General features: G+C 38.9%; 2 protein-coding genes across 7 annotated transcripts in view; one reads left to right on the top strand and one right to left on the bottom strand.

The window, feature by feature from the left end:
- Positions 1–22674, top strand: part of LOC100745772 (glutathione S-transferase 1-1) — a 98578-nt gene that overhangs the window by 55499 nt on the left and 20405 nt on the right. The gene's annotated exons all lie outside the window — the stretch shown is intronic.
- The window catches only part of LOC100745525 (acid sphingomyelinase-like phosphodiesterase 3a), a 50145-nt gene extending 27471 nt beyond the window's left edge, over positions 1–22674 (bottom strand). The window contains exons 1-2 of one of the 6 annotated variants that reach the window (XM_033319076.1): positions 22552–22674; positions 22012–22143 (exon numbers count right to left, since the gene is read on the bottom strand). The gene's annotated coding sequence lies outside the window, so the exon portion shown is untranslated. Of the gene's footprint in view, positions 1–22011 lie in introns of all 6 variants that reach the window. The other 5 variants (XM_033319077.1, XM_012381634.3, XM_012381635.3 and 2 more) reach the window with 5 other exon arrangements.

Here is a 22674-nt window from a genome sequence, read left to right as displayed (position 1 = left end):
GTAAGTCTTTCGAGTTCATAACTCGATGCTCGTCAATATTTAACGTCTTGATGAATACTTTAACCGACGGAAAAGTTAAACGCTCGCTCGTACCTTCTTTTACTCGCTGCTAGAAACCATGAGTATGGTTTCTGGCGGTGCAAACACAACAAAATCGACGAGCTTTCGTGACGGCGCGCGGTACCGCTTTTCTATTTCAAATTTTCACTCTCGATGGATTCCAACGTTAAAGTCGAGATAATCGACTACGATCATCTACGTTTACCTAACCTGGCTCGCTACAATTTCTAGCTGGTAAACTCGATTAATACATTTTCAACAATAACCCCACACCCCGGAACTTTTTCTTAAATCATTAAAAAACAAATTATTACATTATCGACGTACGTCTAGGTCTTAACGAACGTAGACACAAGTATAGACAAAATCTGTATTTTTAAGGAATACGTTTGATAAATTTAAGTTACGATCTCGCTTTGGCTCTTTTATAACTATGAACTCATATACCTGCAGGGCTTTTTATATTCAGATGAGACGCTCGTCACGAGGTAAGGGTCGATATGTAGATGTAGGTCATCTTATTCGATAATACGAAGAAATTACAGAAAAATGATCTCGGTGACATGTGGTTAATAAATGAATATGGATACAAAGATAAATCGTTATTTTTGCGAACTGAACTTAGATTCGTAGATACTTGTTTCTTTGACATTTTCTCATAGCAAATTATTACGCTGTTTACTCGTTTTTTTTTTTTGTTCTACTTTTCCCCCTATGATGTCGTTTATATATCACAAAATATATACGATATTTCTTTCAAGAAATTAAGTCATTTTTGTTTTTATGAAAAATATCACACATATAAAATGTTGGGATAGATATGCTATTACGCCGACTATAAAATCATTGTTTCTTCTTTCATCTTTTTTCTCTATACCTACTGTTTAGCAGAAAACGCTGGTTAGCGACATATTTTGCATAAATAATAAACGTTGTGTCACCTGAACTAAAAATTATAATCAATGATGGAAAAAGTATTTCGCTCACCTGCAGCCTAAGTAGGTTGATTAACTTTACTCATGAAATTAACTCATTAGCTCCTGTCACGAGGTGTTCCATAAATTTCTAGATGCTCTTGTTTGCACGTTCTGATAAGCGTTCCCGACGTTATATAATTTTGAACATTAAAACACTTCTTTTAATCTATAATTTTTCTGCTCATACTATGAACCACCCTATTAATAATACATTATGGATTATTCATAATGATCAAACAGATGACATTTGCGTTTTGCACGCTTTAAGTAATATCGAAAGTATTGAAATTTTGCGAAAAATGTTAGATTCATAATTCGTTCAGAAACATACCTCGTAAATTATAATTAACTATTAATATCGATATCGCGTTATTAATTCGTAGCCGACTTACACTTTACATTTAAAGAAATATTAATAATCTCAAACGAGTAAAGTGAGTAAAAAGTCGCAGTTATAAGAACTTTGGACCTATTATAGCCGCTAATAATGGAGCACCATTAATAATAATTATTGCTAGGAATTTGTAACTGTATCGCGCGTCTAAAGAACGAGGCAATATCACCGAAGCTTCTTTCAAAAATATGGTTACACGTCACATACTGCTTTAATTCGGACAGATTATAAAATGATAGTTCGATACTGGGGGGTCTTTCGACCCTTAAGAAACGAGTCACGAACCGTTCGAAAATTTGTAGCGAATGTGAAACGATCGCCAGAATACTCTCGTCGCGTATCGCGTCGTAATACTGCTTCATTTGCGAAGTCATTCAGAAACGGTGATCCCTTAATTGTTTCGAACGTCGTATTTACACGTGTTCTCTTTGCGAAACTCGAAAGTAAACTCGACGATCACGCGTATTCCTCGAATCGAATTGCTTAGCAGGTTTAATTGCCTCAAACAGTCTGCAAACTTCCACAACGCGTAAAGTACTTACGTACGGATTTAATCCCGGTCCCAACGCCGTACAATAGGGGTCGCGTATCGACGTATTTCGAATCACAATTTCTTCGACGTTCGACCGTACTTTTTACAGATTGTGTCGGTGCTATTGACGCAGCGAATCTTGGAAAGTAGAAACGACGAAACGGATTTAATTACGCCCTGGGGAGCGTCATTATCCTATGGTTTCGTGACTATCTGTACTCTTGTAACGTTAAACGTTAAGCAATGATTTGATATCAGGCACGCATCACGAGCAATTAATACTCGGTTCGTTCGTTCATGCTTATTCGTTGGAACCTTTTTAATGAAATTGCTGAAATTTTCCCGGTGAAGGTAATACGAATCATGGCCACGTTCGGATATATTTCAATTACGTGACACACGAGTTGTAACAGCTGTTAAACTTTTCTCTGTGTTTCTCTGGGTCTTAATTTTAATTTTTCACTTTATTTATTTTTCATCGAATTTGTTATTTTCACGGACAGTCAGAGTGCGTACATTGATGCACACACGGCCGAATAGCCGTTAAATGTGAAATATTGTACGTTGAGTAATTTATTTAAGCGTTGAACGCCGTTTATTGGGTGACGTTTTTTCATCTAAATAGGCAGGTCGTTACGAATAATTCGCTAAAGTTTCCGTATTAATTCAATAGTAGCAAGAGTATTTAACGGTAATAACGCGTAAAAGCGTAGGTTTTTAATAAGCGTAAAAGCAACGGTTACGAACAATATAATATGCAGAGTGTCCCACGCAAGTAGGACGAGCTATAGCTCTGAAATGATAGACGATGGAAGAAATTTTCACAGCGGGTAGTACATGGTACGTAACGTGTAAGTGGTTTATAAACCGTCTATTAAAATATTCGATACAATTAAGTATTAAAAAGTTAACGTAAGGGGTGTATTGACCAGGATCATACGTGGCGCCGGAATGCTTTCGTTAAAAAGAAATTATCGGTCGAAAACGCGGGCATTAGTGCGAGCGCATTAACGTTAAATACACACTTTTGCTGAAATTTTATGACATCCCGAACACGAGGCCGAAATTCGAGCAATCGTGTACCTAGATGACGCATGATCTGCAATAGACGGTTGCACGAACCTGCCCACCTTAACGAGGTAATCGAGCAGAAATGAAAAATTGCGACCCGGTCAAGTGGATGTGCGGGCGGTAGCCAGCGTTTTTTGTTTAATCTCGTCCGTGGTATGATTTGATGGCCGCCGACCTCGACGAAATGGATTTTAATACGATCAAGAATAAAAGGAAACGCGTATGACGAAAGAATTTCAATTCAGAGGTGGATTTTCATTGACACTTGATTACCGAAAATGAGATGTGCCTGTTGATACAGCTAAAAATTATTCTATTTTTTAAATTTATTTCACGTTCTTTTTTCTTCGTTCTCGTGCATTTAATTTTACAAAATCGGGGTTAAAATATATTAATTTAAATTAAACGCAGATACTTGATATTTCAGATATTTTTTTAATTAGTAATTAATAACATTCGATTAATATTTTTAATTAATCGTTTTTAAGCATAAGTACCTTACTACGATTCTCCTAAAATATAAAATGGTGCATCTGCTGGTGTACAACAAGTATATAGCTCAATTTAAAAAATAGGAGTAAAGTTAACATCTTTAAAGCGTCTCCACTTCTAGAGCAGTCACATGCACCACTCGAAACCATTTTAATTCTGCCTAATGAAATTTTCGTTTATCTTCTGCCGTTTGGACGCTACGGCTTGACCCACTTAGCCGAGACACCTGTATATATCATAAATATCAAAAAACGTATAACAAATTTTAAGGGTATAACTCTAATGATATATATTTGAATATCTTTTACGAGCGTAAGGAGAGATTAAACATTTCGAACAGCGTTGAATATTTAGTAATCTTGTCTTATACTTCTCGTTGAACGACTGGAAGGATGGTTATAAATAAATTTGAAGATCGATCATCCGGATGATACGAACGTTGTAACTTGCAAGATTTACGTAACTCGCGCAATAACCGTTCTCGCGTGTTTTTATAAATTTTCCCTGGCGAAAGGAAAATGCTAAGTTATAACGATAAAGACTAATCGACGACGGCACAAGTAGGGATTAAGTCTTAATATACAGTGTCGGGCAAGATTAAACAGAAAATTAAAGCTGCGCAAGTTGCAAAGTGTGATACGAAGCGTGTTTTTTCATTTTGTCTCTAGAGCGTAAAGGCTTGTATCGTCTAAATCTCGATTACGAAGTAAAGCAATGAAAGCGTGCGGCAGTTACTTACATCTTCATGCACTGGCATAAAGGGTTGAAAGCATCGTAAACAGCTTGTGTTGTAACAATATTTTTCTATCGCTTTTACAATTTCGCAAAATGTTGCTCGGTATAGTAAAATTTTCTACCGTAACTCGAGCTTTTTCAACCTAAATCGTATCGACGATGCAATATGACTTATGGTACATGACTACGTATATTTAGTGTAGTAAAGAGTAAATCTCCATGTAACTTTTAGATGGTGCATAATTTAAAAAATTCAAGCTATTCGCGTTAATAAGAACCCCGGAAGTATGAAGATTTATTTTCCTTAAAAATTCTAAGTTACATCTTTCAATTAAACTTCTTCTGTTAATTAAAAATTTCATTTAGGATTTTTAACTTAATTAAGAGTTTCCTTTGGAATTTATAAGATGAGTATTCATTTTCCTTTTAGAACCGGTATAAAGTTTTCTCCTATATAAAACTGTAATTTTTTTGTGTCACAAACAAGTAGGCTATATCGTTTAATCTTACGCGACGATTGAAAAATCGGCAGATTGTAACAGAAGGGCAGAAGAGAGTGGCTGGAGCGGATATGATAGATCGAGATACAGTTTTTAGCAACCAGGTAATTGATATAACTTGTCAAAGCAATTTCCGTGAATTGTGCGACAACAATTTCTATCGTCGGTAAAAACTGGTGTAATTCGTGTCGCGTCGAATCGATTGCGTTATAATTATATAGACGGTGCATACTGGTAAACGTACGTCTGACGTTGAACTGCGAATCGAGGAGTCATTAGCGAGTCATCTTATGGAAAATAATCGTCCTTCTTATCGCTCAGTTAACCGGAATGAAATGTCTACCGAACGACCTCGTATCACGGGTGAAGGGGTAATTATTGATGCTTTTCTCGCCGATGTCGCGATGATATATAACATGTATATATACTACACAGAAAATAGAGTTGGTGCAAGCCTGCAGCTGACAAAGCGTCGTTCTTGTTATTCACAATTAAGGGAAATGAATCAGGTACAGTCAGCCGCGAAAGTCTACGTGTACATCACCTACCGAATTTTGTGCATCTGACTCAGCACGTTAAGGTTTCTAATAATAAGAAAGACGTTATAAAGCGTTGGGAATTTGAGCAAAACGCGAGAAACAAATTTGGATGTAGAGACAAATTTGAGCAAAGCCCAATAAATTACCCTTAATCTCCTGTTAACCTCTTACAAGTTGACCTTCTTTCTTAGTTCTTGTAATCCTCTTACCAAATTAGCAAGTCAATCACCTTGCTTCCTCGGTCAATCTTTCACCATCAAACTGTTGTAAATCATTCCGTAACAGGCACTAATTATCTGCTTGTAAGTCCAACTTTGAATTCGACAGTTCTTTCGGTGCAATCGACGAATACGAAATATTACAATTTCGCTTTGGACGTCAATCCGAATGCCTGAATGTCGTAATAGCCGATGGGTTAATAACGTATTTCCGGTAATACACGATTTCTCCTTGATCAAGAACGCGCGTCGAGAACGATTATTTATCGGAATGTCGGCCATCGTCGCTGCAGAGAACGAAGCTCTCTCTGTCTCTCTCTCTCTATCTATCTATTTACCTATCTATCTATCTATCTCTATCTCTATCTCTATCTCTCCCTTTCCCTATCTTTCCCATTCTCTCCTCTGTCTCTGTCTGGTAATCCTTTGGTCGTGGGCACCGTGAATCGGCAGAGGATCACCGGTATTCGTGTAAACGGAAAAGCAGAGAAATTCCCGCTGGCCCGCAGCCGTGGCCCGAAATCGAGCTTTTAAACCGATACTTTTATCCAGCGATAGTGGCGTAGAACGAATCTCGAATCTCGCTGGTAATCGCGGTGATGCGGTTTCAATGCGGGGCGAATCGGGCGAAGGGAGAGGAACAACGCCGACCGTCATTTGCGCCCGTTTCACGAAATTTCGGCCGACCCTATACTCCGGCGGCTGGAGTCGTCGGTAAATTTGTTCGATGTTGTTTGCGTTCCGTTCGCCAAGAGAGAGGGATTGTTGAAAGTGCGGTAGGTTAAAAGCGTTGTTTGATATTTAGGACTTTGTTGGCCTCGGACGAAACCGCACTGTAAATATGCCACGCGAAAGGGAAGGCATAGAACACACGGGGTGAATATTCGAAAGAATTGCAAAATGATACGAACGTAAAATACAAAATATTTCGTGTCAACCGTTGATCGACGTAAATTGCGAAAAACACGTGCGAGCACTACGTATACGTGTGTATATATAGTGGATATAGAAAGTATCGGCAAGTACTTTCATCAGATTTCAAATTTCATTTTCATAAATGATGCGAAATTTACGGAGCCATACGAAAGTACCGCTAAATAATACTTAAACTCTCGATTTCGGTATAAAATCCAAATTGTCCTGTAAATATCGATCGTACGATTCTCCGCAAATTATGTAATCGTAACTTTATACGTGATTCAATAGAAATCTGTTCGATAATTGCGCGCTCGACAAACGGCTACACTAAACACAATCGCATTTTCCACTCTCATGTCCACTCGATCGAGCCACCTTGTCACCACTCGAAAAACGTGCCACTTCCGTTACTCGTTCGAGCCGATTTGAAAAAGCAATTCAAGCAGCCGATCTCGCGCCCGTGTCCACATTCAACGATAGATCGCGTGTTTTATCTGTCGCACAGTTGCTCAACTGAGATGACAAAAGAGCAGGGTGTATAGAAACGGGGGTGGAGATAAACGCGTCAAAAATTTCTTGCTCGTTTATGCGGAGATCGCGTGTCGTCGTATTGCGCGGCTTAAACGCAGCCTGTCACGTGAGAGTCTCTCGAAAGCACTCGGTAGCACGCTTTAAATCTGGCAAAAATCGAGGGTGAGTCGGTTTTCTCGCCTCTGCAGCCGCCCTCTAAACAACGACTATCGTCGGCTCACGTGACAATTTCTTAACTCGCCGCCGCGTACGCCAAGTTTTACTACCGGTCTCAGCCTGGCTGTCTCCCTTTTGCGCTTTACGACCGCCACTTTGCGCGCCCGCCCTCCCTCGCCATCCTAAAACTCTCTATCCTTCTCTCTTTCTCGGTTCGCCAACCCCTCGATCCAGCGTCTTTTATGCGCCATTGGCTTACGTGCCTCCCAAGTTTATCGGTAATTGACCTTTGCACCCTGCTCGAGAAACCGCATCGGCACGCGGTTCATTTGCAACCGCTCACCGTGATACGCTGAAAACGTGGAAATTTTACCGATACTGGCAAGAAGATGAGCACGGATAAATCGTGATTTATACAGGACGATCGATCGGTCGAAAGAACGATCGTAGTACGTTTTAGTCAAAGTTAAGTGGACGGTAAAGTATGGTTTACGGTCCTTGTCGATCGTGCGAATACACATAGATGGAAGAAAACGTAATAGCGAACTTAAACAGCGAAACGCGTCAAATATGTTTTACGTTATCGTTATCCGATATCTCTATTCGATTATTCGTGCTAGGTATGTTAAGCTGCCTTTTTATACCGTCGACTCTGATTCATCATTATCATAATCTATCACATTCCGCTTAGAAAACAATTTATCCGCGTGAAATCCACTCGACACGAATCAAAAATATCAGATTAATTCCTCCCGAGTTCCAAGCGAACCCACCTCGAGGTAATCTCTGAAATCTTTCTTTATCAAAATTTTATCAATTTCCATGGCGACTGTTCGCGATTCTATTTAACTGCGAAGAAGCATTGCCGCGGGCAATGAGATCTTTCCATTCGTGCGAGCTTTCGTTTTCTCCCTTAAAGCCCGGTTGCTTCATCCTTTGGTTCGTTTTTCAGGCGCAACCATCTGTATTTTCTGGCGAGGAATTCTTACGCTAGCCGCGTGGTTCTTATCGACGTTATGACTTTCATGCTCGTTAAGTTGGCCCGTCGCCAATCAGAGACACACGTATAGAACGCGCCGGTGGGCTTTGTGCGGGTAAACGGAAGTCGTCAGAAACTTCCAGTTGGCACTGAGCAGCCGAATATCGTGCATGCAATTACTCGCCGCGCAAACGACAACAGGCAACTTCGCGCGTACAAGTTGTTGTCGTCGTGGTAGTTTCACGGTACGTTGCCTTCGAAAACATTCGGAATCGAAAATCATGGCAAGAGCGTAAAGTACGAAGGGAGACGTTATAGAACTGAAGTTAAAAATTACTGGCTCGTATACCAATGTAATATTGGTTGTAACGAAGACACAGATAGAATAAAACTTTTATTATACGACTACGTTTTATGATTTTGCATCTTTCTTGTTCCGTCACACCTACCGCTGCCAGTGGTGCATTAATATCAAGAACAAAAAATCGATTACGTGGCAGTTACACCAGGTTTGTGAATTCTTACGTGCATAATACAACAAGGTCATAAAGTCGTTTAATATTTAATTCGTAATTTAATTCGACGTAATCTTCGATAAAATGGCCGTGAACTAACATCTTACTGAAAATAGTATTGCAATAAAAACTATGTAATATTTAACTAGAATATATCTTTATTTCTACAGAAGAATATATTTATTTGTAAAATAACTTTACTTTATCAATGTATTCGTTAATCGGATTAATAAGAAAATAATGTAGAGAGATAACGTTTGTTATAGGTACCTACTACAGGCATTCTGTTTTTCTTTTCTTCTTTTTTTTTTTTTGCTGTTCCTTTCTACGTTCAATTAAGCAAAATATACGACTCGTATCAATTGCGTGACTTAACTTAATACAGAATGGGTAGCAGTTCGTGACAGGAATAAAAGAAAGGTGATTTCACAATGGCAAATCGGAAGTGCGGAACAAAGCTATTTCATGCAAGATTTTATTCTTGAGACAAATTCCCTTCTATAATTGTGACTCGTTTATTTCTGTTGATAAACACTGGCGAAACTGAAACTAAAAATAGTGTAATTTCTCTTTGAAAATATCAAATTGTAGCGTTATTATTAAAAGGAATAATCACGCTACACGAAGTGTAAGTCGATCGTGTTTATCGTTTGCTTCTAATCGTTCATTGTAATTCAAACTCTTGATTCTTCTGCCAATATTGTTACAATTACGCTGTGCATGTCGATTCTACTAGTTAAATGTTTGTTTTATAATAAATTTGAGAAATGCAGAGGCTTTGCAAGAATTAGAGAGAGAGAAGTTACGAAAATTTGAAACGTTTATATGAAGTTAATGAAAAGTAAAGCGTTGTACTAACAACGTACGCTGCACCAGGTTGATCTATAGTATGTGGTGTAACTGTTAACGTATCTACAAGAGACTATCAAGCTACAACGTAGTAAATTAAAATTAAGCGTTCAGGAACATGAACTTAGATTCAAACTTGTTACATAATTCTGTATAAACATACCGAAACAAAGTAAGAAGAAATAGCAATTATTTAACTGCGAGAAAAACACTGATTAAGAAACGAGATAAAGGACAAAAATCGGTGTTACCATCGTCCGCTATTGCAACTTTCAACAACTTCGTTTTATCGAGATAGTGTTACCGATTAATCAAAGACATCGTGAAATTATTCGTACGAATACGTTCTGACGACAAAGTTACCTAAACAAATGACGCGGTTCTCGTCAGAGGTGTTCAACTTGAAAATGATACTAACACGACGCGCGAATAAGTCACGACAGGTCGTGCAATTGTCTCATAAGGTCGTGGTAAATCTGAGAAAAATGGAAGAAGAAAAAGAAAAGGAGAAGGATAATAGAGGAGATGCGCTCGATTCGGAAGAATCATGATTAGAACACGGATTTGGTGCACCATTTTACAGCGAAATACCAGCAAACGAGTTGGAAGGAGGAGCTGCAAGCAGGCCGAAGAATTTCCTGCGCCGCATTCTAACACGCCAGAATCTCTATCTATACTGCTTCCTTTTAATGCTACTCGACCGCTAACGCGCGGCTAAAAGTGTGCAATCGAGGCCATAGTTCAAACGGAAACGAATCTCGTTCGATTCCTAACACCTGTATTCTTTTTCGCCCCCTTACATTCCACGTTTCTTTCTTTTCCCTCCTGTTCCTTCTCTTTGTTCTTCGGTCTTTTCTTTCGATCTAGCCGTTTCGTTTTTGAAAATTTCCGCAGCGGGTAATCGTATTCAGCGATTTCCTCGATGTATTCAACGGATGAAATCTTCGAGCAGGACATTGTCGCGAATTGCAGAGCGATCCGATTGAATCGAATTCCGGAATGGTAGAAGTTCCACAACACGATTTCTTCCGACGCGATGCCCGCAACGCAGGATGCAAGAATATAGTTAATTTTTTTTAAGAATTTGCCGTTTGTCAGATATCGACCCACGATCGGACTGTATCGAAAGTAATAACAGTTACCCGGGTTTTGCATGGAAATGGGTTAAGTACCAGACATATAGAAAAAAACGTTTGTCGCTTATTACACGAATCCTGTGATAATTTGCGTTAGTAAAGGAATTTGTCAAGGTGAACCGATGAGAGGTGAAATTATAAATTATAAAAATAGGAATTTGGCAACAGGAGTTTATAATAAACCATTGAGCTTTTACAGCCCATTAAAGTCATTAGCAAAACAAATTATCACAGCTTGATCTACAGCTACTTTGTTCGCACTTAAAGTTATATTCTTCGATCGTGCAAAAATAGATAGACGACCTTATAATCCTTTAATTTTTAAAATCTCGACATCTATAAATATTCCCAAGCTATTTTCGAGAATGACGATGCAGTGCCAATGCTCGAACTGCGACCACTGGTAATCATATTCCAAGAAGAGATAAAACGTTGCAACACAACGTATATCAAAATCGATATGCACGATGTATCAAAATTTTATGAAAATCGATAATGCCTAAGTATTGGTAATTCCATCCAGCAACGCAACACCTCCTATCATAAATCAGCTCCTTGACCACTCGACGACTTATCGATATGTCATCCTCGTTTTAAAAACCTGTCAACCGATCACAGTTTCCCTTTCCAGTATCTTCGAAAACAGATTTATACTTTTCCAGTATCCTACCAATCGCTACTTCGTATACTTGTAATTTGTTCGCTCGTTTTCTCGTCGTGTATCGTGGAAATTTTCATAAACCAAGAGTTCGTACATTTTCTACTGTATCGCAGAAACGTTACGTAACTATGATTATATCGATACGGTAATTACAACGATACACAGTGCCAAGCTCTTCCACGATTTCGAGTCAAAGATTTTTTGCTTCTTATAATGATCCTGCAAATACGAGTAAAAAAGCACGAATTTGTGGTATGTAAATATCGATCGGTTAGCGACACTGCGATAACCAAGAGACGAAAAAGAAGCGCAGGAGCGTAAGCGACGGAATCGTCATGGCAGATCGTTATCACGTATAGACCATGAATTAGAAAAAAAACGCATTAGCATTGCTGGTATCGTGTCAGAGCATTAAAGAGGCTAACTGCCGTCTCGTGGAATATCAGGGAAATATCGCCCGCTTGGAAAATTTATTTCACAGTCATTTCGCGTCACTTTACTAGCTTTATTACCGCTCAAGCAATACTGTAACAAGAATTTCATGATACGAACGAAATATCCATGTGATATTTTTCAAAATCAAAACGTTTCGGTCGAAGGCGTATTACTTTTTCGATTAGGAGGGAAACTTAATTAGTCTTTTAAAGCCTGTCTTCCGCTGAATAGCAATTGACGTGTCACACTCTTAGCACTGACCAATGCACGAACGCACATAGTACCTTTGAAGAATCTTTGAAAGACCTTTCAAGGATCTCACAGAGCGTAGTCGACGGTTTTAAGAGACGCGCCTGAAAATTCATGACCTTTCAGGATTAAACAGTGCACTTCGCCGTTTATTAAAATTTCTACGAAGATACACGTGAAAAAACAGGCAGGCAAAGCACAAGTATAAAAGACCAAAGTAACTAAGGTAGAGAAATTGTGGAATAATTTTCCAAAATTAAATTGAAATATATATAAAATCGTGTGTTATTAAAGTTCAGAAGCTTTCAGAATATTTTGATGAAAAACTTTAAATTTAGAATTCCTGCGTTTCGAGAATTACACTTTGTATTAATTTTACCTCGAACATTTATTATCAGCTAGACGCCATAGCAAAAAATAGGAATGATACGATAAGGGATAGGAATGATAAAATAAAATTTTTGAATAAAAGAAAAGGTTAATAATAGTCGCTAAGGATTCAGAGAAGTATGGAACAGGATTTCTCTCCGTCGTAATATATTTAAATCAACGAATGAACGTTCGAAACGAATGAAATAGGAAGAAACTAGTTTGAAAAGTCGAAGGTGAAAGAATCTAAAAGAGAATAATACTGAAATTTTTATTTAAAGTAAAAGAACGAAACAATTCTTCCTCGAAACTTTTTAATATAAGTTCGTAAGACTATCCTAAAGGACATGTGTATCGATAACCTTTTTTTATTGTCATGCAATATAAAAGTATATTGTAACAAGTAAGTCCTGTAATAAAGTAAGAATAAATTCTCCGAGTCTAAATTTGATCATTTAGACTAACTTTTGGAATATTCGTTTCGCATAGAATATTTTATACAGAGAATAGATTTCTGGTGTCTGGCGAGTGTTTTAAATAATATACTTGTTTACGACAACTTGTTACGACGACGAACATACGAACGTTTAGCCGCAATTTGTTTACTTCATCGTTTTTACTAGAATACGTGGTAGACGATTCGTTTCAATTCGATGAATAATTTTCTACGTCCTTAAGAATAGCTTTCGTTTCGACGTTATTAAAGTGGTATGGTAACTGCTTGATTTCATTGCATGCATTATTGATTCAACGATTTGTCGTAGATAAATCTGCTCGCTGCAAAAAATTAGCTTACGTATTTTTAATGATAACGTGTATCTAATCAAAATCGCACTTGCCTTCTATTACATTATGTAGAACAACAATCCCATATATTATTCGCATATCTATGTACGTCGACGTGAAGAAGAAAGTTGTTTATTAACGTGGAAAGATACATGTTTAAAATAATTTTAAAAATGCTTGCAACTCTGAATATGCTTTATTTCGATAACAAGTACAGTTGAATTTGACAACCATAAATTATATAAATAATTTCTCATTCGATATTATAATACTGACTTACCGTAATCTTTTTTGCAACAGAACATCTCTCTTTAGTCAATTTGTTCATTGAATTCGAAAACATTTATCGAAGCACTTTCTTCGCTAGAAATTTATGAATTTATACAACCGACGATCGAACGTTACGGATAAAACCAAGAAACCAACTGGCACACGAAATCTCTTCTCCTTGTCCAAAAGCGAAGACACAAGAGCGAAAACGCGTTTCAGCAAATACTAGTGCAAGGCAACCAACAATCGCTGGCAAGTCAAATAAGCGATCGAGTTCAGCAAATATTGCACGCCGTAATATTTGAACAGCGTGACGCATAGGTGCGTCCCATCCAAGATAACGCGATCAGCGTTAACGGAAGCTCGTCAAAGTGCACGAGCATACACGTTAGACGAAGCTGCGTTTAATCCGAACCGATTCATAATTGATAAGCTGTTTAGAATTTCTTCGTAAGCAGTAATTTCACGTAGCCGACCTTTGTTGGTTTATGGCAGGCAGAGATATCATGGCCCCTGATGGTGTGCTTCATTGCAGCGGTTATCGGTTGCACGCCAAGTTTATACGCGCGGATTGCAGGCGCGTCATCGGTGACAATCTATCATAATGTCATCGCATTGCAAGACAAAGCCGCTCGCATCTCTGCCGACACTTTAAAATACAACAGCCGAAAGTCAGAAACGTATATACGTTGACACCTTTCTATTAAATGAATATAGAACACAAAAGAGTATGTTTTATGAAACTGAAAAAAAAAAAAAATCGAGTGAAATAGAATGTCGAATGCAGTTGGACGTAGGATCACAAAGGGTTAATGGTTGTAAAGATTTATCTCTGGTTGGTGTGAATTGGTATAACTCATGTTGTTCCCTATAACGTGAAAGGTGCCTCTCTTGGTGCATGAAAATCGACTGTATTTTGAAAAAATAGAAAAAAATTGTATTTTTTCAAAAAATAAAAAATACACGGTGAATGATTTGAAAAACTATTTCATGGAAAAAAATCCGTTGAGACGGCTGAAGATAGATTGCTATTAAATCTGTTGGAAGTAAATTGCTATTAACGTTCTAAAGCACGAATCTCTTCTATTAAACTGACACATATACATACTTATGCATGCATATTCCATATACACGTACATAAATGATATTAAGGTCCAATGATACTAACAGCATAGCCAAGGTATGTAAGAGGTAATGCAGGTTTAGGTAATACATATACATGTTAATGCGATATTCGTAACAAGTGTATCACCTAGTAAATCGTCCTAGTTGATTCACGTTGATTCACGAGAATCGAAGTTCGATGTCACTCTTTCCATCTCCGTAGCATTTAGTTACTTTCGAGCGTTATCGTTACACGAACGATTTACATGTATTTCTTCTATCTTGCGTCATTTTGATAAAAATCTTTACTGAAAAGTAGCTTCCTCTGTTCAGCAATGGTACGATTAAACAAACGATGCACAGCTTTCTACTAATATTCGTTGATTCAAGATATCTGTGATTAATACGAGATGTATTTTACCAGGCGGAAAGTTTTGATCGTTCAACAAGCGTTAATTTCTGATTCGTGCACGTACTAACTTGGCCGTTTCGCACTTGCGTTTCTTTTTACCAGTGAATTTATTCCTCGAACGTGGCCTGCTTTAGCGACAGATGTATACTGGAGACTTACGTGACCGTCTACGGCTTCTACGTTGATTGTGCGCGCCAGCTCGATAATTAATGGTTACTTTTAAGACGTTCTAAAACGCGTCAAAAAGCCGCCGAGATATTCCCTATGATTTACGATGTGCAAAATGTAGCCGCTGCTAGGAGTTCGTTCCGTGACGTGCGTGTCTTCGACTCTCATTTGCATGCGTCTATGTATTCACACGTATGTACGTATATGCCAAGATCACCTGGCTACGCGAAGCTCGAGGTATTTCGTGAAACGCTGCGAAAGCTCACATTTGTAGAGTGAAAGAGGAAGCATCGAAGAAAATGGCTAAGACAGAAGACGTTGAAATTGAGAGATCGTTGATTCTTCTATCGGAAGAATAGTGGTAAAAGCGGAAATAGTGGTTCTGAAGAAAAACGTGGTTATAAAGCCTGTTCTAGCAGTTTCGAATGCGAGAAACGTAAAGTTCGTAGATCTAAACGCGAAATAAATACGGTTTATAAATTATTTCGTGTAATTACAGGAACGAAAATTACCGTATCCGTGGACCATTTCGAAGACGATGTAATTAATGTTATTTTGCAAAATCGAAAGAATGATACTAGTTAAATAGTTACTTTTTGAGCAACTGTCTTAATAGACCTTCGTACACTGTGTAAAATTACGTTAGAACTACCTGCCATGAAAATGTATGACCATATTTTACAACTATCCACGGACACGTAGAAATGCAGAGAACATAATTTACACAATTTCATCTTGACATTTCCCTCTATTTGTAACTGTTTCAAAGGTCTCGCTCGTGGGAAAATGTATCGCTTCGACAAATAACGAACTATGGCTTTGTTTCGTGATGTCGTTGGAAAGAAATTCTCGATTCGACAGTTTATAATCGAAGAGCGCTTTCGACGCTGTGCAAATGTATTAGTCGAAAGACGAATAATTCACGTACGAATCGTAACGGTGATTATTCTTCTTCCCCTTGTCCTTACTTTAGAGACGTTTCAACCCCCTCTATTCAAAAGTATTCGCCCTCTTGTAATCCGGATCGCCAGATGTCTTTTCACCTTTTAGGTTAGCAGCAATAATTATTGTACCTTTATGTCTCATTAAATCTATGTCTTTTCTCTTAAATCACTCGCCTGCTTGCTCGCTCGTAATTACGCTTCCCTCTAATCATTCTTTCGGATTCCCCTTCCACCACCGCGCCTCTCTTTTCTTCTCTTCTCTTCTCTTCTCATCTCTCCTCTCCTCTTCTTTTCTCTTCTCTTCTCGCGTTATTCAGTCTGCTCTACGCAAACAATTGTTTTTTTCATTTATTGCATGATACGACGATCCATTATTTTGAACCCCTATCTTGAATTTGAACAATAAATTAGACGATCTACTCAACATTTACATTTGCTCATTCGTTGGATATCCAAACGTATATCTTTGTCGCTTTGACTAGCTCGTTTTTAATTAACAACATCTCTCGCGGATTTATCGCTAATGCGACACGAACCTTTCAAATCAGACTCCAAGTTATATAGTTCTGAGCAACGAAAGTAACCCTCACTTTTTTCCTAATGGAATGATGTTTCTTCTTCTATTGAAATTTATTGCGCACGCTGGGAGAATTCCACCGAGTACCTTTTAAAGGGAAATAAACCTGACCCTTATTGCTTTGAGCATTAGGATCCTGAACAAGATTTGAAATATACGTTACACGCGCTCTTTGATATCGAGCAAGTTTCCTGCGGCAACGCTAATTCACTTCAACTAATTTATCGCAGTTTATCGAATTAAGGATATCCAATTTATTTAGATTTTGATAAATTTCATACGTTTCTAATTACCCTTCTCGTACTAGTTGAAATACTATTAAATATTCCGTTAATTATGAAATAAAAGATCATTTTACACCTCGTAACACGTCGAGTACTTGTTTGTTACGAAATATCGTTTCGTTGTTCCCTTTTTCCAACTTTTGAAAACTTCGTCGGCACAAATTTACGTTAAACAAGTCATATTATATTCATATTATACGCGTTCCTTTTTTTATTCTTTGTTATCAAATCAAGGTAGTTACCGTTTATCATTCGGAAATTTATCGTAATTTGCTTTTATATTTTCTCATTTTTTGATAAAATCGCCCGATTCGCCACACGTGACAACATTTTGCTTCTATCAGGCATTTTCCAAATATACATATACCGAGCATTATCACACGATTGTTTAAATCATTTCTGCAAACTCGTTTGGCTATAAGAGTTTCTTACATCGCACCGTCAATTTTCGAAGCTTTACATTTCCAAGCGATGCGTTTCGGAACGAAATCTTCCGGCAGAGAAACCAATTCGCTGGCTCGTTCCGAGCGATTCGGGTGAAGATACATAACGTGTGTATGCGTGTGTATTCGGTATATACGTGTATATTCTGGCGGACAAGAACGTCTAATGATAAATTTCGTCGGAAATAAGATCTTCGTCGGAAAGGGCATTAGCTAAACAGTGACAATTCTCACTAGGCAGGTGGAACCAGGCAATGAGCCGAGTATTTCGGTACAAACGGTTTAATTATCTTGCTGTCTTAGGTCCCGATTTAACGCGATGAAATTATATAGTAAAGGGAATTTAACTGAACGTAATTCGCCGACGGAACGAGAATTGCACGTGACACACTGGCACGTGCACACACGTAGCCGCAATTGTGCCGGAAATCTAGCAAAACAGACTCGTTATCGATCCTCCTGATCAAAATTTGCCAGGGAGCGCTGAGTTTCCTCGTAAATATTTACGATCACTTTCCTCGGCAAACAACAAACAAATTCGCAAAGATGATCGGAACGCACTGGCTCTTACGCTTGAAAACCACCACTTTCCCAGATGGCCGAATTTAATGGATCGCTTATCACGCGCGCTATTTTACGTTCCACTTTCTTTCTTTTTCTATTCGAGTTTGAAACAAGGTTTTCAGGCACACGTATTAGACTATGTAAATACCATCAGGAACTTACATGCCAGCGCACGTACGCAATTCAAACATGTCAGCGGTAAGTGTGAAGACCCGTTCGTCACGAACTACAAGAGAGCATCAAGAATCGGTGGAAAATTCGCTCGTGTAAATCACTTTCGCTCGTGTTACGTGCAAATTAGACTCGCCCGCGGCCGCGAAGATAAGAGCGCTAGCAAAGTAATCAGGAAAATAGTTGCCGCAAAGTTGCTTCCAAGTTATCGCGCGATTATATGGATTTTTTAAGCACTTCTGCCGCGATTACAGGACTGTGAGGTACGACCGATCGTTCATTCGCCTACTTTCCCCTTGGAAGATAGGAAAAACGCAGAAAGAAAATGGAACGATTAATGGCAAGCTTATCTTTCACGATAGACGAGATGACATAAATATCAAGATCTAACGTTGTATTGAATCAGAACGCCAAAAGAAAAAAGAGGCGAGACCGTAGCATCAAGATACAACTATAATCTTTTAAGATGAATCTTTCCATATTTAGAATTTCGTAGAGGTATGTTTCTTCGATTTTTCGACGATGCAAGTTTAAAAGCTCCTTCGTTCGCCGTCGCTTATCGACGAATTTTTAACGTTATAGACACAAAGGGGTATTATCCACGAGCTATCGGAAAATTAATCAAGGATCAAAGAACTTAGAATCTCAAACAGCAGCAACGCGGAGATAGTTGGGATATTTATCGCGATGAAAGTGACGAATAACTGAGATTTCGAAACAGCTAGCATACAATGCTTTTAGCGACGTAAGTTCCTCTTATAGGATTTGATATCTCAGAAGGAGAAAAAGCTGCTTTTACGCGACATTTATTATTCTTTGAACGATGAATCGAAACAGCTTCTACTAATAACAATAACTAACAACGTTCCAAAACTATCTTTGATTAAATTAATACGACGATTAATACGAAGATTGAAATACTCCAATATGTATTTAGCTAGGAAGCTTTACGATAGTTACTTGACGATATTCGAATATTGAACGTAGACATCAGGTTAATCAACTTGATAGATCTTTATGCACAGAAGTTGTATACTATGATATTCATTCATAGGAGCGAATGAACGACAAGCCAGTAAATAATTAGTTTTCGAACAATCTTTTCATTTCTCCTAGGATTTACAAAAACAATTATATTTCTGCGTAAACACTTATACTCGTGCATCCTGTGCATAATTAATTTATCGTAAAACACAATTAAAACTATGTAAAAAACGATATATACTTAAAAGGCGTTTAAAATGCAAAATATAAAATGCATTGGCCGTTTCATCAAGATATGCACAATTAATGCATACACCGTGAAAAAATCGTTTTGTCCCGTCCATTTTTAATATATACGATTCATACTAGCGCAAGTACACGAGCATGCAATCGTATAAGTTTTATTTCGCGGAAAACTGACAAACTTCCTCTCTTATAAATTTCATACGAAAGCAGACAGTAGCGGGGCTCGAACGAATGAACGAAAGACTACACCAAAATGCTGACGCACACACATATACGTACATATGTTGCTGTATATGCATATACACAAATACATATCGTATATTCCGATAGGGTCTCGTGACTGTCTCTCTTCTTACACCATTTTGTGTCGATCCGTCGATAAAAAATTTAGATTTCACGTGATCCTGGTTGACCAACGGTAAAAAACGAAATCGTCGCATTGCATCCAATGTCGCACGACTTAAAGCGTAGTTACGGTGGATACGTATCCGAATTAGCGTCCTGACGAATTCAATACGTCGATGTGATCAAATACGTATGCAAAATATATATATGTATGTATATAGTGGCCCAAAAAGGTATTCAAACGCGTTTAGAAACTTTTCACGTATAAATTATACAAACGATTTTGAAATCTCGTCGATTATCGTAGTCGAAATATATTGGTAAAAGTCGAAACGCATTTGAAAATATATAGAGATTCGTTGAAAGTGTACGTCTCGCAAAGATCATCAAAGTATTTGGACAGTCGATTCAGCGAGACCATTTGTTGCACTAACTGTATGTTTCGGGCTACCATTCATGTTGTATATTTTTTCTACTAAACGTACATTCCCTTTTAGCGTCTTCTAACTTGTATCTTTTGCGTATATTTTCAAACTCGTTTCAAATTTTACTACTGTAATCACGGCGTTTGTATCGTCATCACCATGAAAGTGAGCCACTGTAGATTTCTATAAGCGTATGCATCGCGGTTTCCGGAGTTTTCATTCGTCGGAACGGCATCCACTGGAACCACGACTTGACGTCACATGCCAAAGGCAACCATCCTCTATCAAATATACATATAACATCGACGATGTTAAAGCGACGAGAAACGTATTACAAGGGAATTAAACTCATCGACCGACGCGTTTTCGCCAGCCAGCAAATCAGGTTTATGACGCGTAATATCGTTACGTCGAATCGTAGGATTCCGTACGCAACGTCTGCCGGGTAACTCGAGTATTCGTTTTCGGTCGTTCTCCCCTTTCCTTGGCCCTCGCCATTCGCTTGCATACGGAAGGAGAAGGGATACGAAAGAGAAAAGGTGAGGCGAGCAAAACCGTAATATCCGAAGGAAAATTTGTTCGCCGAAATGAAATTATCCAGCGACGATCTTGCATTATACTCGCGGTCGTACGTGCTCGGCATAACGCGTCGAGCTGCTACGTCCCTTTAATACGTGGAATACGTATCGAACGATCGTATCGTAACTTCCGTTCTCGAATCGACGAAATACCTTGGCCAAATTGTCTGGGATTCGATTTTACCATTTTTTTTTTTTTACAGCGTACAAATTGATTCGTCCCTGTAACACGACGCGCGATGGTGAGCTTCGCTCCGATGATATGTAAGAATAATTGGTTACTCGATACAGCGTCGATCAAGTCGAAAGACAAATAGAGAACGTTGAAAGTCGAAGACAAGCGCGAGCATTAAGCTTATTTCGATCGAATGCAAATAGCACAGAACGATATAGAAGGGCGCATAATTAAACGATGCCGTGCTCCTCGGCCGACACGGACTTTCTCGAACACAACGTCCACCAATGAAATATGGAAGAAATGGAATTAACGAGAAAAAGTTCGACGCGACGCGATACCGGTTTAATTAAGATGATGACGTAAACATTGTGCACGCGGAGCTATATTTTAACGCATCCCGTATTCTGATTCGTTGGAAACGTTCTCGTTTCTCTTTTTTCTCTGCCTATCTCTTGGAACAACTATCGACTCGCGGCATCCTCTTCGATTAATTGCTGCCTTCTATCCGAAGAGCAGATACAGGCGTGATTTTGAAACGTATTTGAGATAGATAATGCGAAAATCGTTCCGCGAGATGAATAATTCGACTATCGTATGAAACTCATTTGCGGTTTACTTATTCCTCGATGGAACGCACAGAAGTTAAATTCTCTTCGAGCTCAGCCATGCGTTAAACATTTTCTGACCGCACGAAGAGATCCTGAGATTCTAATCGTTGGTCGTTCACCAAGAACCAGAGATTCGCAAGTTCCAACTTTGCCATTACCACGAGCGTTAGTAAAGTATTCGTTTAAGCAACGCGATTTGGCGGTTTTTCCTTTTGACTTCTGCCTTTATCTCTGTTAAGAAACTAAAAAGAATTAAAAAAGAAAAAAAAAGTATAATAGAAAGAAGAAAATGAGCGAAGCACGTTAAAAATATTATACACACTGATATTTTTCTCCCCCGAGACGGAGGCTTAGAGTTAATTGGCTCCGGGAGAAGCGAAATTTGAAATTGCAATATCCTGCACCGCGATACAGAAGCTGCCGGCTCATTTCCATCCGTTGTCCACAAAATCCCGCATAGAGGTTCACCGTGTATACGGCTCATCGGTCGACGGAAATACGGAACCTAAACTCGCGTATTATATTCCGAGAGCCGCGACGAAGGCAACGACGATTTCAGAACGGTGGTGCACAAAATCGGACATAGAACAGATGCAATCAGCACTTACATGTTCGTCGGGCTGCTATGTAAAAGCGTGGCAAAAAAAAGTGTCAATCGTGGTGGGTCATATCGGGACGCACACCCATACGCGCACGTTTCTCGATCCCTCGATGCTTCTTTTACTCGGAAAAGATACGATCTGTCAGGGAAGGATATAAAGTTCGATTCGATGGAATCCTTTGAATCGTTCCGACTGATACGTTCCTCTACCGTTTGATCACGAACAGCTACCGATCCACACTTCCTGGATCATTCTTTCACGTACGAATACGATAAGATTTCTTCTCCGTCTTCTTGGTTTGAAAACGCGCCACCTCGAGGCAGCCGGTTGCTTCGCGGTCACGCGACTAATTCGTCCGTTGATACTTATTCACAGAGCTTAATATGCATTTAATAACGAAGACATCACGATGCTAGATCACAACGAAAATCGACTTAGTTAGGCGATCACCTTCGAAACCTACCGATCGACACAGCTGTTTTTAACGTGGGAGCGCGCGTTTACGGGAACGAAAAGAATGACAAGTTCCGCGAGCACGAAACGTACCGGAGGTTCGGCGAACCGTGTGCGGCCCGCACCCTCGCACGAGACGTACTCGGTTTGTCCTAGAGCAGGTAGGATGCTAACACCGACGCCGGCGCTGCCACCGCTGCCACCACCGCTGCCACC

This window comes from Bombus impatiens, unplaced genomic scaffold (assembly GCF_000188095.3).
Source record: "Bombus impatiens unplaced genomic scaffold, BIMP_2.2 scf_0135, whole genome shotgun sequence".
In the NCBI taxonomy this organism is placed as follows: Eukaryota; Metazoa; Arthropoda; class Insecta; order Hymenoptera; family Apidae; genus Bombus; species Bombus impatiens.
The sequence above is the reverse complement of the archived record's forward strand: the minus strand, read 5'-3'. Positions and strand labels throughout refer to the sequence as shown.